The 13453-nt window shown below is 35.2% G+C and overlaps 1 protein-coding gene across 2 annotated transcripts in view; it reads right to left on the bottom strand.

The window, feature by feature from the left end:
* LOC143041002 (uncharacterized) overlaps nucleotides 1–7079 on the bottom strand; it is an 82945-nt gene extending 75866 nt beyond the window's left edge. The window contains exon 1 of one of the 2 annotated variants that reach the window (XM_076212525.1): nucleotides 6974–7079. The gene's annotated coding sequence lies outside the window, so the exon portion shown is untranslated. Of the gene's footprint in view, nucleotides 1–6893 lie in introns of both variants that reach the window. The other variant, XM_076212526.1, reaches the window with a different exon arrangement.
* Between the last annotated feature and the right edge of the window lie 6374 nt (nucleotides 7080–13453).

Consider the following 13453-nt stretch of genomic DNA (forward strand, 5'->3'; position numbering starts at 1 on the left):
AGGAGGTACAGTGATGGTGTACTGCCTGGTGAGGCTGTTTAATGTTTGTCTAAAAGAAGGAGAGTGCTGGAGGACTGGAGGAGTGCCTGTAAAGTCCCGCTTTATAAAGGAAAAGGGGACAAATGCGACTAGTAGTTTCAGAGGAATCAGTTTGTTGAGTGTAGTTGGGAAGGCTTAGGGGAGGGTTTTGCTTGAGAGGATCAGGAGAGGAACAGAGGTGATAATTGTGAGGAACAGTGTGAGTTTAGGACAGGTAGATGTTGCGTGGATCAGGTTTTGTGGTAAGGCAGATATATCAGAAAGTTTTAGGAAAAGTAAAGGTGTTTTTGGACCTTTATGGATTTGGAAAAGGCTTATGACAGGGTAGACAGGAAGATACTATGAGAGGTATTGCAGATATATGGGATAGGAGGAAAGCTGTTAAGAATAGTAAAGATTTTTTACGAGAGTAGTAGAGTTTATGTTAGAATTAGAAATAGAGAGAGTAAGTGGTTTGAGGTAAAGATGGGACTTCGCCAGGGTTGTGTCATGTCACCATGGCTGTTCAATTTATACATGGATGGGGTGGTGCAAGAGAATGCAAGGGTAGTGAGTCAGGGATTGGAGATGGTTAAAGAAAATGGAGAAAAATGGGAAATAAACCAGTTGTTTACTAACGAAACTGCTCTTTTAGCAGGATCAGAGTTAGGAAGTTAGTGACAGAATTTGGGAAGGTGTGTGAAAGAAGAAAGTTGAAGATAGATGTGGGTAAAAGTAAGTTTATGAGATTTACAAGGGGAGAGGGTGGCAGTAAGTTGGAAGTGAGTATTAAGGGAGAGAGACTAGAGGAAGTGGATATATTTAAGTACTTGAGCGAATGTGGCAGGAAGGGGAGGAGTAGAGGTGGAAGTAGAATGTAGATTGAAAGAAGCGAGTAAATGCCTTGGGGGATTAAAAAATGTAATGAGAAATAGACATTTGGGAATGGGTGCTAAGAGGAGATTGTATGAAGGAGTGACTGTATCGACAGCACTGTGTGGGACAGAAACATAGAACATAAGAGAAGAGTTTAAATGTGTTTGAGATGAAATCCCTGAGAAGTATGGTAGGTGTACAACCAATAACACAACAACTGTGTGGCATTTTTCGTATCAAAAGTGTAACGCAAATCTCAAAAGTTCCGTAAAATTAGATTATCATTAATTATGACAATGACAGATCACGGCCAATGTTTAGCCCCACACCTCTCGCGCGCAGATACATGTAGACATTGCGAGTCTAGTTCAGAGTGAACCAAAACTATGGGTGTGAGATTCTGTGGCGCCACGACTAGGATTAGGCTCGAGCTATCCAACATGGCTGACAATGAAGGCTCTGAGTCCTGTATCGTGAATACGCCTGACCCTTGTAGTGCTTGAAGTTCTAATTCTGTGGTAACATTTCTGTACGAATTTTGTAGAGCCCATAGTTGTAAGCTACTTGTCAGCGTTATATGAAAAGCCATTCTTCGTGCATTTTTAGATCATAACATTACAATTTAAGTAAGATCTCTGGTAAAATCAACAACAATGTTTCACTTGAAGTTCTTGGCACGTCAATAACTTCTGTAGAAAGCAAACATTTTGATCAGGGCTCCTACAAAGGGAGATCAATTCCCTATATTCGTGCTGAAAATCCCTAGATTGGATAAAAAGTTCCTAGTTTACAAATTTTCACATAGATGTACTTACAGTATAAGAAAAAAAAACATAAATGAATATATAAATGAAATTAAGATTAAATTAAATTAGATTAAATAAGGATTACAAAGGATTACAAAGGTTGAGCATGCCGACAGGAGACCTTTTGGTCCATATCTAGGTCGGATGCGAAAAAAAATCATAATAATAAATTAATAAATAAAAACTATAATAATGTAAATAACAAATAAAATACATAAATAAATGCATAGGTATAGTTAGATAATAAACAAACAGGTAAATAGTAAATAATAATGAATTGACATATAACTAATAATAAATGAAAATCAAAACAGACAAATGATAACAAAACAAAAACAAATAATATGAAATAAATTATAATCATTACAGCATCTTCCTTAGGTGTTTATCTAAATGATTCTTAAAGCTTCGAACTGAACTACATTGCACTACCTGTGCAGGAAGTTTATTCCATTCATTAACTACACGGTTGGCGAAGTTGTTTCTACCTACTTCCAAATTGAATCTATTTCCGGACAGTTTGAGACCATTGTTTCTTGTCTGATTCTCATTCAATGTGAAAATTTTGTCACTTTTGATGTTGTCAATTCCCTTTAGAATTTTAAAGACCTGCATCAAGTCACCTCTGAGTCTATGCTTTTTTAGGGAAAACAGATTCATATGTTTTTGTCGATTTTCGTATTATTTCTTTTTATATTTTGAATCAGTTTTGTGGCTCGCCGTTGTACTTTTTGCAGTCTGTCAATGTCTTTAATGAGATTCGGTGACCATACGGAAACAGCATATTCCAAATGTGGACAAACTAACGATTTATATAGCTTGTTAATGAGTGATGGACTTTTGAAATCAAAAGATCGCGCAAAGTCCTCGAATGTTATTTGCTTTCTCAGAGGCTGAAATACACTGCTTGGATGATTTGAGATCGTTACTGATAATTACGCCGAGATCTTTTTCACTATCCACTTTTGTTAACGAATTTCCAAATAACTTGTAATCATACTTGCTGTTATTTTTACCTATGTGCATTACCTTGCATTTACTTGTGTTAAATTTCATTAGCCACTTTTCAGACCATTGCTGTAATTTATCTAAGTCTTCTTGAATATCTAATTGATTTAAGTGATCATTTGCCATTCCGCACAGTTTTGTATCATCAGCAAATTTGGAAACAGTAGATTTTAGTCCATGGTCTATATCATTTATATATACTATGAATAGAAGTGGCCAGAACGGAACCCTGAGGAACTCCACTTGTAACATTTTTCCATCTAGAATTTTTTTCCATTTAAAACAACTCTCTGTTTTCGATCATTCAACCAATTACTAGTCCAACTTAATAGGCTACCACTTATTCCGTGCGAAGTTAATTTAGTAAGTAGTCTTTCGTGTGGGACGGTATCAAAAGCTTTTGCAAAGTCTAGATGTATTAAATCTATATTGTTTCTTTTGTCATAATTCGAGATAACTGTGTTGTAGAATTCGAGTAAGTTAGTCACGCAAGAACGTTTCCGTCTGAAACCATGCTGGCTATCATTTATCAAACGGTTACTTTCTAAATGATGTTCGATAGCATCTCTGATGATAGTTTCCATTATTTTTCCTACGATTGAAGTCAAACTTATAGGCCTATAGTTATTTGGCTTCTTTTTGTCACCTTTTTTGAATATGGGAGTAACGTTAGCTAGCTTCCATTCTCTTGGGATATCTCCGGATATGATAGATTTCTTGAAAATAATTTCTAATGGAACAACAATCTCATTTTTCATTTGCTTTAAGATTCTTGGATGCCAACCGTCAGGCCCTGGTGTTTGATTAACTTTGAGTTTCTCTATATACCTTTTATTTTTTTCTTTTGTTATATTTACCGTGGTGAGTAAGTTTACCCTAGGCTTTTCACAGGTTTCAGTTTGGAGTTCTCTTTGAGGTGTTTCGTTTACGAATACTGAGCTAAAATAATTGTTTAAGATATTACACATTCCTTCATTTGAATATTCAAGTTGACCGTCAGCAGATAATAGTGGACCAATGTGATTCCTAAAAAACCTTTTTATCTCTAATGTAACTATAGAATTCTTTGGGATTCTCTTTGGATTTATCAGCGATGTTCATTTCGTATTGTCGTTTTCTTCTTTTTATTGTCTTTTTTAAGTCTCTTTTGTATTGATACATAACTTTCATAGTCATTAGATGCACCCGAGCACTTATATTTCTTATAAGCCTGTTTCTTTTTAGCAATACTTTTTTCAGTTTCTTTGTCGAGCCACTTTGGGCGAGCCTGATTTGGGGGACGCCTGTCCTTAAAAGGAATGTAAGTATGAATCATCTTAGTGAGTGTATTTTGAAATATTTCCCACATCTGATCTACAGGTCTTTCGCTTAATTTTGCCTCCCAATCTGTAAGCTGAAGCTCCTGACGTAGTCCTATGAACTGAGCTTTACTGAAATCGGGTATTTTAGAAACACAAGTATCTATTCTAAAAAAAATTAGGAGATCGAATCTAACTTAGTTGTGATCGCTATTTGCAACAGTTTCACCGACTTCTACATCAGTTAGCATACGTTCGCGGCTAGTGATCAATAGATCAAGTAAGTTTCCATATCTTGTGGGCTCTTTTACATGCTGAATTAAGTAATTGTCACCAAGAAAATCAATCAAGCGACTACCTATATGGCCATGTTCAAGGGTCATCCAATCAATGTCAGTAAAATTGAAATCACCCATTATCAATAAATCCCGGTTGCAGAAACTAGACAGTTCTTGAAATAACAGTTTGTCGTCTGCTTATGATAATGTCTTTGGTCTATATATTACACCTACATTCATTTTTTGTCCATTTGTTTGGGTTAACTCAACCCACAAACTATCATATGCATCCTGTTTCACTTTCTCTAAAACACAAGCATGAACATAGTTTTTAACGTACAACAGAACACCCCCCACCTTTCTTGTGGTTTCTATCCTGATGAAAGTGTTTAAATCCCGCAATATTAAATTCAGCTTCGAACTCTGTACCACTTAACCATGTCTCGGTTACTCCTATCATATCGAGATTTTCGCTTTTGACATACGCCTGTATATGAATATGATCATGAAATAAGATATAAATAAATAAATAAATAAAATAAACAGAATAAATAAACAAGAATTGATAGATAAATGAATAAGCAATAATAATAATAATAATAATAATAATAATAATAATAATAATAATAATAATAATAATAATAATAATAATAATAATGATGATGATGATGATGATGATGATGATGATGATGATGATGATGATGATGATGATGATGATGATGATGATGATGATGATGATGATGATGATGATGATGATGATGATGATGATGATGATGATGATGATGATGATGATGATGATAATAATAATAATAATAATAATAATAATAATAATAATAATAATAATAATAATAATAATAATAATGATAATAATAATAATGATAATAATAACGATAATAATGATAACGATAATGATAATAACGATAATAATAATAACAATAATAACGACAATAACAACAATAATAATAACACAAACAATAATAATAATAATAATAATAATAATAATAATAATAATAATAATAATAATAATAATAATAATAATAATAATAATAATAATAACAATAACAACAATAATGATAACAGTAACGATAATAATAATAATAATAATAATAATAATAATAATAATAATAATAATAATAATAATAATAATAATAATAATAATAATAATAATAATAATAATAATAATTGCATTATAAGAAAAAAAAAATTTTGAGTATTCAGAAGTTTATCTTCTATCATTATGCAAATATTCCATTACAGTAACTACTGAAAAAAAACTCTTTTTGACAATGATTTCCCTCGAGACAAAAAATGAATCAGTAACATAATGTTTGATTATTTCTTCTGATAAGAAAATTTCCATCATGTTTTTAATGAAAGAGATATATGAGATTTCTTAGCAGCTGAGATAGATTAGAGCGATTTTCATCAAGTTATATAACTAACAAATATTAAATTAGAATCTATAAAGAAATATAAATGCCAAGCATTAGCACTTTGACATTTCCCCAGTCAACAAAATATGAAAAAAAAAGACTTTTCATACTTTTTTTTATGTTGTTGACTCCGGTATCCAATGTTCGCTTGCGCATTGCCATTTAATAAACGCCAAGAAATAATTCTAAGTATTAGGATAGTAATAATAGCTGTAAATCCCTATATTATCACTAAAGACGACCAGAATCCCCCAGAATATCCCCCCCCAAACAAAAAAAATCACCAGATTGTCACTGAATTAATGAAAAAGTCCTAATCTGGGCAAAAACTCCCCAGAGGAGCCCTGATTTTAATCAAACTTCATGTTGTTTAGGGGATTAGTTGGGAGCATGCGCAATCTGAACTCGCCAATGAACTGAACTTAGAACTAGGTTTCAAACACTTAAGTCATGCGCCCTTACATGCCTAACTGCCGCCCCGAGGCAAAGTTCTCAATCCCCCCTCTCCCGCCATCATCACTTCCCTTCTCCACCATTCCTTGCTGCCTATGTTCCTAATTTGTGGGACGTGACTCTGGGATACCAGTATACATAATAAAAGATACATTTGCTGAGCATGGATAAACAAATAGACATTTTAACTATTGGCTTGCAAAATAATTAAACAGATGTTAGAAAAATAAATGTCACTATTACAGAAAGGATAAAAGAAAATATTTCATATTTCGTTCATTCTAACGCAGAAATCGTCGATTACGGTAAAATATTCAAGGGTCCTTTGACCTCTTTTTATTATCATTATTTTGTCAGCTTTGTGGGGGGGGCAAGTCCAGGCTAGAATTGCCGCCCCTCTCAAAGTGTCGCCCTCATGTATAAGCCCCCCCCCCCCCCATGTGAGGGCCCTGATGTCATGAAAAGATAACCATTTCCTTGTGGTGCAATTCCTGTTTTATTTGATCGAGATTGTTCTATTTATCGTCTAGTTATTATTTATTTGTTTGTCTGTTTATATCATTTTATCAAAAGTTGTTTAAAAAATTAATGTTTGGAAGTTCTTTTGGGATTGCTTGCTGTTTGCAAGGTTCAGAGTTCCAGTAAAATTCATCCAAGGCGCATTCAGAATTACCAACCGCCCTACTTTTCCCTGTGGGATCTAACATAGTTGTTAGCGTTTACCTTCAAACCCATGTTCTAGAAGTGCCATCGACTAGCTATAGTATCACACCTGCTAAATGAAACTAAACAAATAATGTTACCGCTTGGGACACTGATCCTCGTTTTCACTAACGGTATCACAACCACACTGTGCGAGACTAAGCGGCACTATATCTCATATGCCTTATCAAATTGCGTTATCAGTTGCTCAACACTTCACACTAAGCTCAGCAAAGTCAGTCTTATCAGATTTGGAAACAGGAAATTAAAGCATGTCTTCATAACACAAGTAATTGCGGTGATAAACTTTGGAATTCAACCAATAGGAAGGAAATGGAAAGCAAGTGATAACGACAATGGCCATAGCTCACCAACACTTAGCCATTATAAAATACAAAACTGGGGGTTCTGATTTTTTTTTTTTAATTGCAGAGAAGGTTCCTCTTAGCTGAACAAAATCCTAACATGTTTTAAGCATTCTTGCTTTTTCAACTTTTTACTGCGACTTCATGTTGATCTTTCATCCCATACTAGCAAGTTCTATCTGACATTTTTTTTATACAATCTTCTGATAAATATAATTATCTTATCACCTATTTTTCTTCGCTCTCCTAATAAGGGAAGTCTCGGTTTTCTCAATCTTTCCTCATACGTCTTATCATTTAGGTTGGAGATCATCTTGATTACTGCTCTTTGTCCCCATCTATATTTTCTTGTATATTTCTTTAGGTGCTGTGACCACACCACTACTTATTCCAGTCTGGAATGAATCACTCTTTCAGTTATTTTCTTCATCGAGTCCTCATCCATGTTATGAAATGCTACTCTTATTCTTCAACAATTTTTAATTCTCTCATGTTATTCTCTTTACACTGTATTGTAATGCCCACATTTTCATATTCAGTTATTCAAAATCACTGTATGGGATGCCTAGGGGAATTAAAAAAAATCTGAGATGTACCGCGACTGTAATTTATTATTCTTTGTCCAAAAATTCCGCATGTCTTACGATGCTCAGGAACCTGTATTTGGGAGCCCTCTCACCCTCCTTAATATCCAACCTATATTAAAAATTCTTATTAACTAGACAGGAAGTCACGGTCATGAATTCGTAATCAGAAAATGTCAGGGTTCGCGGAGCTTGAAGGATCGCTTGAAGGTGTCACTTTAAACCAGACCCTCCGCTCCAACATAAGAACATAAGAACATAAGAAATAAAGGAGACTGCAAAAGACCATAAGGCCTACACTAGGCAGCTCCGTATCCATCACCACCTGTCATCCCCATCCATAAAGTTGTCTAATCGTTTTTTAAAACAACTGATAGTATCAGCGCTTACTACGTGGTTACTAAGTTTATTCCATTCATCGACCACCCTATTTGTAAACCAATTCTTGCCTATTTCCTTCTTAAATCTAAATTTGTCCAGTTTATACCCATTACTGCGAGTCCTGCCCTGTTGTTTTATTATGATGACCTTGTTTGCATCACCCTTGTTATAGCCTTTGATCCACTTGAACACTTCTATTAGATCACCCCGCACTCTGCGTCTTTCCAGAGAGTGTAAGTGTAGGTGCCTAAGCCTCTCTTCGTAAGGCAAATTTCCGAGTCCTTGTATCATTTTGGTCATTCTTCTCTGTACTGATTCTAGTGAATTTATATCCATTCTGTAGGACGGAGACCAAAACTGTACCGCATAGTCAAGGATGGGTCTAACTATCGCTAGATAGAGTTTAATAATTACCTCTGCACTTCTATTCGTTACCGTCCTAGCAATGAAGCCTAATGCTCTGTTTGCTTTATTTCTGGCGCTAATGCACTGCTTCCTGGTTTTAAGGTCCGGACTCACCAGAACTCCCAAGTCCCTCTCGCAATCAGATTTTTCTAAAAACGTGTTATCTAAGTTGTATCTATTTTCGGGGTTGTGTAGCCCTACGTTTAACACGCTACACTTAGAGATATTGAAGTTCATTTGCCATTTCACCGACCATGTTAACAGTTTATTAAGATCATCCTGCAGAATCTGGGCGTCTTCTCCTGACCTAATTAGGCGTCCTATTTTAGTGTCGTCCGCAAACTTACTAAGAGGTAAGTACCCTCTCGTATCCTAGTTCCTCCCCAATCTTGAAATACCACCCCCTTTGGAAATATATCTATACAGTGACACACCTTTAGTAGCCAAAATTGATATGTATAGACCTTAAGCCAGACCCTCCGCTCCAACAGGGTCCACGTCTCAATATACGTACTGTAAGTTCAGTAGGTGCATTCAGAATAAACACACCACAAAAAGTTACGACAAAGGGGATGAATACATGATGAAGTGAAATACTAATAGAGAACAGGTGGTAGGGGTTGACGCAGTATGGCCTTAAGTTGCCCTCTGTTTCGTCGGGGATTGTATGAATAATAACGAGCTTTGTAATTATTTTGGTATTATTCTCTCTCTCTCTCTCTCTTTCACCACCCCTTGTCACCACTGTCACTTAAATTTGACTTGTAATATCACTCGTCTCAAGGCCCCGTGCCTAGTTCTCTCGTCCTTTGGGTTAATAAAAGGGTGGTGAATTTTCTTTCTTCTTTCACTGTAATTTCACCTTCTGCTTACACTCGGGATCTCTTTCTCTCGTCTCTACATCGTCTCCTGATCCTCTGTCGATCCTCTCTCCACACCCTCTCTCACGAGATCCCGTATCCTACGCTAAGCTACCTTCGTCTGACGTCACTAATTTTTCTAAACCAATCTCCGGTGACTTCTCAAATAAATGTCACTCCTTATGGGCGTGACTTTGAATTCATGCACCAATAGTTTTTTCCTCCTTCTCCACCTTGCACCAAGCCGGAAAGCCATTACAATGCCACTAGCGATATTGTTTACCTCAGCATTAGTCAAACGAAGCTAACCCGCGCTTACAGAGTTTGATTACATCATCGATTATAAAACAGTCACCACCGTCGGTGTGTTTACAAAGACATAGCGTCACCTCATGTTTTCAAAACAACAGGCGAGCAGGCTGGCTCATTTCCATTCGTACAACTACCGGCCTCTTACAGGGCTCGGCAGCTACCCTTGGTCGTCCCGACCAATTTCTTATTTCCCTCTTACAGGGCTTGCTAATATATTTCTAGAATAAGCTAATCTACCCTTGCGTAATTGTTAATCTACCCTCCAAAATACATCATTCATGCAATAAATTGGGAATAATACATAAACATAATACCTATAAATGTGAATAACATGCATCTCAATATATATATAAGGTATTGAATTAAGCGGTTACATGGTTGATTTGCTTTGACAGAGCCAATCTCCGGAATACAACAAAGGCAATCAGTGCTGCCACTAACACTGAAAGTAAGGGTATGATAAGGATTGGTAGTATATGTAAATCATTTGAGGGAGATCTTGACAATGGTCTTCTCTTAATTTTCAAGGGAGGAGAGTTTTCAGGCAATGTGAAGTTGAAGGTTGAAATGTAGGTGTCCTCGGTTAAATGCATTGTATTAAGGGTATTAGAAATGGTGGAAATAGTGTCTGCATGCAATTCGCAGTTATCTTGAATAGAGACAAGACCTTCAACCAAATCCAATTTAGGACTCAACCCGGGACAATTTATTGATACCTTTGTCTTGTTAGGGAAAAACAGGTAATGAGATCCTTGTATGTTACAATGAGGGATCTGGTCTACCAAAATTCGTTGGTAATGACAATTGTTCATAACAGACATATTCCTAACCAGAGAGTTCATGTGAAGCCTCTCGAACACAAAAGAGATCATGCTTTCTCTTAGATTGTCTACAGTAAGGATGTAATTGATTAGAAAATTCACTATGAGCACTAACTTTCAAATTTGAATGGTTTATAATCTTTTCAAAGATAATAGCAATTAATTTGCAAAACACACTAATCTAAAGTTTGTGTTTCTCTTCTTGTTCAATATTCATTTTTTTTTCAACACACTTCATTTCAAAGAGTCTCATTACTTTAAAATGGTCACAATACTCATGTGTGTACTCAGATGAGAGGTCCTTAAGTCCTTAAGGTTCCAAGTCTGACCACAGCAGATCCTAGGTTTTAGGTTTCCATGTATCTGCTTGACACCAAGTTCCAGTTGTTTAGGTCTCCCATCCCAAATACATACAAATGGTCAATACTATCTGTAAAATACATCAAGATTAATATTCAACTCTTGAAAAATATCATTATAATATTCTCCATATTCTCCAGGGTTATTAATATTTATGCACAAAGTATTACTATAATCATCTTCATAGATCTGCAAGCTAATTTTCCTTATGTCATCTAAATGTCCTATCAATTCTTCTCTTGATTCTAAATGTTTAAGTTTAAACTTGTTTCCACCTGCAGAATCAATTACCCTATATGGACCAGTGTACCTTGGTGAAAGTTTATTATTGGGTGAGGTTATTTTGACCATTACTAATTCTCCAATTTTCAATTCTAGTTTATGAGCTATTTTGTGTTGTTGTTCCCTCATCTCTTGTGAATACACCTGCATATGTTTCCTAACTCTTTGGTGAATACTTTGAAGAGTATTTATCCTATTGGATATATAATCATCCATATTATATATGGGTTTTTGCTCTGCAGTCAACATTTCATATGGCAGAGTTTTGTCCTCCCCAAAAATTATAAAATGAGGTGTATCCCCAGTTGCTACATTAATTTGATTGTTCAGGGTACACTTAACACAAGGAATCCAAGTATCCCAAGTTACACTATGAGGACTTATTAGGGTTCTAAGACATATAATTATCTTTTTGTTTAACCTTTCTACTACTCCATTACTTTGGGGATGGTTAACGAGTATATTGACTTTCTTGATGTGGAATACATTACATAGATTTTTCCAAGATTTTGTTATTAAATTCAGTCCCATTATCTGAAACTAGGATGTTAGGTGTAGTAAAATTACAGATTATCTGATCATAGATTACGGAAGCAATAGTTTCAGCTTTCTTGTTGATTATGGGTTGTAATATACAAAATCTTGAAAAATAATCAATAGCAACAAATAGGTATTTAAAGCCGTTCTCGGATAATGGTAATTCCAATGTATCCATGTGAACTCTTTCCCAAGGTTTCTGTGGAATGGGATAGGTGAGTATAGGAGCAGGTTTTTGTGTATTTCCCTTCACCTTTACACATTTTACACACTTTTCTATATAATCATATATAGTTTTCTTCATACCTAGCCAAAAGTACTTAAGTTGTGCCTGTCTATAAGTTTTATCCTTTCCAGGATGTGAACTACAATCACTATCATGAAGTAACTTCAATATCTCATTTACCAGAGTTTGTGGTATAACCAACTGATTTACTTGACCTCTAGAAATATCTTTCCCATTTACAAATGTTTTCCTATACAAAATTCCATTAATCAAATGAAATTCCTCTATCTTATACCCCTTTGGTAGCTTTGGAGGATCTCCTCTTGGGTTCATCAAATGCTTGATTATTGAATCACATGTCTCATCATCTCTCTGTTCTCTTATTAGCATTTCTTCATCTAAAGTTACTAATTCTTCTATACTACAAACAAAATTAATCAACCCAGTCCCAGTCATTGGTTGACTAATGTTTCTAGAAAGTGGATCTGCTACATTCCTTCTACCCGGAATATAATTAAATTGAACTTCATAGCACTGAAGTATCGCAAACCATCTAGCAAGTCTGCCTCTAAGATTCTTATGCTTAAATAAGTTCTTAATAGCTGTGTGATCAGTCCAAACTCTGATGGGATACCCTAGTATCATATCCCTAAAACTTTCTAAAGAATATATTACTGCTAAAGTTTCTCTTTTCAGTTATTACAAAGTCTGGATGTGTAAGCTATGGGTTTCAAAGTTCCATTTCTCTCTTGCATTAGTATGCCTCCTAACCCTATGTCAGACGCATCAGTACAAAGAATAAATTCTTTTTCATAGTCGGGAAAAATTAAAATAGGTGAACTCGTGAGTTTATCTTTCAACTTGTCAAAAGCTTGCTGTTGCGCAGGTCCCCATATGAACTTTGAGTCCTTTCTCAACAAAGAACTTAGTGGATTAGCAATGTCAGCATAACTTTGAATGAATTTTCTATAATATCCTGTTAATCCCAAAAAGCTCCTAACCTTGTCTACATTGGTCGGAACTGGAAAATTCTTGACAGCGTCAACCTTTGAATTTACTGTACTCAGTCCGTGTCTGTCTATCTTATGTCCTAAGTAAATGACACTGTCTTGCAAGAACTTACATTTTTCAAGTTTTACTTTTAACCCAGCTTCTCCTAGTCTTGAGAATATCAAATCTAATTTCTTGAAGTGCTCCACTGCAGTCTGAGAAACTATTAAAATGTCATCTAGAAATACACTGGCAGTGTTTCCTAACAATCCATCTAGAATAGTATTCATTAATCTCATGTAAGTTAATGGACTATTACATAACCCAAATGGCATTCTCTTGAACTCATAATGTCCTGTTGTAGTAGAAAATGCTGTAAACTCTCTTGAATCTTCATGCAATTCTATTTGCCAAAAAGCTGATTTGATATCTATAGTACTAAAATATCTATTCTCAGT

This window comes from Oratosquilla oratoria, chromosome 30 (assembly GCF_046742065.1).
Source record: "Oratosquilla oratoria isolate Oo_2021 chromosome 30, ASM4674206v1, whole genome shotgun sequence".
Classification (NCBI taxonomy): domain Eukaryota; kingdom Metazoa; phylum Arthropoda; class Malacostraca; order Stomatopoda; family Squillidae; genus Oratosquilla; species Oratosquilla oratoria.